The sequence below is a fragment of the Magnolia sinica genome, chromosome 14 (assembly GCF_029962835.1).
Source record: "Magnolia sinica isolate HGM2019 chromosome 14, MsV1, whole genome shotgun sequence".
NCBI classification, from domain to species: Eukaryota; Viridiplantae; Streptophyta; class Magnoliopsida; order Magnoliales; family Magnoliaceae; genus Magnolia; species Magnolia sinica.
In genome coordinates this window covers 12,002,307-12,005,310 of record NC_080586.1, presented here as the reverse complement: position 1 = coordinate 12,005,310, position 3,004 = coordinate 12,002,307, and the positions used below count along the sequence as shown (strand labels likewise).

The window sequence follows — 3,004 nt, the reverse complement described above, 5'->3', positions numbered from 1 at the left end:
AGCCTCAGCCTGATATTCCATTTCTTAAACAAAAGTTGGGTTGGGTTGGGTTGGGTCAGATAATCGAGCCGGCCCATTTCTACAATCCAATGGGTTGGGTAGGACTGAGCTTAGATGATTTTTTTAAGTGGATCAGGTTTCCATTTGGTAAATGGATCAGCATTTGGGTCGACTCGAATCCGGCCTGATTGGCACTAGTGCTGGGCCATGAAAAAATCAGTTGTAATTCCTATAAAAAAAATTCACTAAATACCTCTAAATAAAAAAAGAAATCGAAACCAAAACGGTAAAATGAATACAACGATCCACTTAAACGGAATTCTATTAAAAATAAAAATTATACTTCATTTTTAGAATGAGAAAGGGCTTCACTTCCTCAATCCGTCGATAAAAAGTAGAAAAAAAGGAGCATGCTAACAAAAAAAAGGGGGGATTTCTCTCAGACAAATGCCTCATTCACATCAGGATTTATAGAGAATGGATATTCTTCAGACTCGTCATCAATCTTTGACATCACTGAGAAATCCCCCAAATACCCAAAAGCATTGATTTAAAAAAACAAAAACAAATAAATAAAAACGCAATTTGTTGCAGCTAATATCGTGTTTGGCCTTCGTAAAATAGCTTTTTTCCGCCTATTTCTGCCAAAACGACGTAGAAAGGAAGACTAGGGCAAAAGAAAAGATCAGAAAGGAGAAGCGAAGTAGAGAGCGACGATTGAGTGAGAATTGAGGGTTGGGGACTATTTATAAATGAGAATTAGGGTTTGAGGGAGTTCTCTTCAGGAATCATATGATACGCGGCCGCGCCTTTGTCTGCGCGTGTTCTTAGTTCCGAGAAGTGGGGCCCTGGTTCCCTAATCCAGACCATTGGTCTGTTGCGTCCCACCATGGATTGAGGTGGGTGTGATCCCTGACAGTGGGGCCCACCTTGATATATTTTCCTTATATCTACGCCGTCCACCCGTTTTGAAAACTCATTTTAGGGGATGATCTGAAAAATTAAGTAGATCCAAATCTCAGGTGGACCATAATACAGGAAACAGTTGTAATCAACCATTGAAAACTTCTCGTGGGCCACAAAAGTTTTGGATCAAGCTGATGTTTACGTGGTCTCTTAATCCACGTCTCTGTCTTTGTGACCATGTCAACAGGTTGGATGGAAAATAAACCTTCCGGTCGCCGGATGAAGTTTTTAATGGTGAGGATTCACTCAAGACTGTTTCCTGTGGTATGGTCCACCTAAGATTTCGATCTGCTTCGTTTTTTATATCATGCCCTAAAATGAGCTTTCAAAATGGATAGACGGTGTGGATGTAAGAAACATACATCGAAGTGGGCCCCACAGGTCCACCCAAACCGCGCCCCGATGGATGACTGGATGAGCCATGTTCCATGGTTCTATCGGGAGTGGATTAGGTGCGGACCCGGCCTCACCCAACACGATGCAGCCCTGAACGTGGGCTATATCCACGCCGTCCATCCACTTTTTTAGATCATTTGAGGCATTCAACCAAAAATTAAGCAGATCCAACTCTCAAGTGGACCACACTACAGCAAACAGTGGTGATTAACCATTAAAAATTTACTGCGGGCCACAAAAGTTTTGGATCAAGCTTGTGTTTTCCCTTAATCCAGGTTTGCTGACTTTATAAACAGGTTGGATGAAAATAAACATTACGTTGGGCCCAGGAAGTTTTTAATGATGGGCGTTCAATCAACAGTTCCTGTAATGTGGTCCACCTGAGATTTGAATCTGCTTCAATTTTGGTCTCATGCCTAAAAATAATTTGGCAAAACAGATGGACGGCGTGGATATACACATTAAGGTGGGCCCCATGGTAAGGACCGCACCATGTTGGGTGAGGCCGGGGCCACACCTAATCCGCTCCCAGTTCTATCGGAGTGGTAGATAGATACCACTAATCAAACTTGGGGCTTCTTCCAGTTGAATATTGACCATTCATGTAATTCCCTTTCGTAACTGTATACCTGTCGATCTCACGTGTAACTAAACACCTTATATTTTATGAAAGAAGAGAAAAATCAGACCGATCAAATCATCAGGTGTGGACCACGCATGATAGAATCAAAAGATTTTTATTTTTAATGGTATGCATTCAAAGCACGAGTGACTCATGGATGGCTTTATTTTGTGCCATATAATCATCAGGTGGACCTAACTGATTCACGGCTATGAGAAATCCACTCGTGAAGTGCTTCGATCCAATCCTACCGACTCCCCTACTTAGGCTAACCAACTGCAAAGTCAGTAGTACCATTCCATCAGTGCAACGTTTTAGCTAGACCACATCACAAGTGGGCCACAGGTGAATGGCCTAGATAAACCTACACGTGTGCCATGTAGGGCCGCACAATACACCTCTCCTCTCGCAAGCTGTTGCGTCTCACTTACAAAAGTGAACCGCTTCAGATGTGACCAACTTTTTGAAAAAAGCGCACCGGTCTGTTTGGGTGTCCCGTCTGTATGTAATAATCTGATTTTAGTTGGGGCTCTTTCAGTCACACCAAAGATCATTGCATTTCATGGTAATTTGCTAAATATCATGAAATTTTGTGATGTTTGGTGTGGTGTCACGAAGCACACCCTTTAGTAAAGGATTTAATGCCCTTGCATTAATCAGGCTTGGTAAGTAGTCTTGAATGTAGAACAATTAATCACTTGCTCTAAAAGCTCGAACTGATAGAGATGGTGAATTAATTCCTTTATCTCATAGCCTAAGCCTCAGATCGCATGGGTTAGACCTCCGCTGAACCATCTCGTGGGCTCTACATCACATCGGTACCTCGTCACATGAGCTACCCACCTCGAGTGTACCCCTGCATCCCATAGGCCACCGCACTCGAGCCCGGTGTGAAAATGCACCTGCATTAAATCTTCACCCATCATGATTACTAATATGAAATATTATTTAATTAAAATACAATCAGATCATTTTTAAGTGGCAACCAAACAGCCCCAAATCCATCACCCAAAAATCCAA

At 42.3% G+C, this 3,004-nt stretch overlaps 1 non-coding gene across 1 annotated transcript; it reads right to left on the bottom strand.

Annotated features, from left to right (window-relative positions):
- Positions 1-434: 434 nt before the first annotated feature.
- LOC131226542 (small nucleolar RNA SNOR75) lies at positions 435-522 on the bottom strand. Its single transcript, XR_009161917.1, has one exon. It is a non-coding gene; the product is annotated as a small nucleolar RNA SNOR75 (small nucleolar RNA).
- Positions 523-3,004: the final 2,482 nt, after the last annotated feature.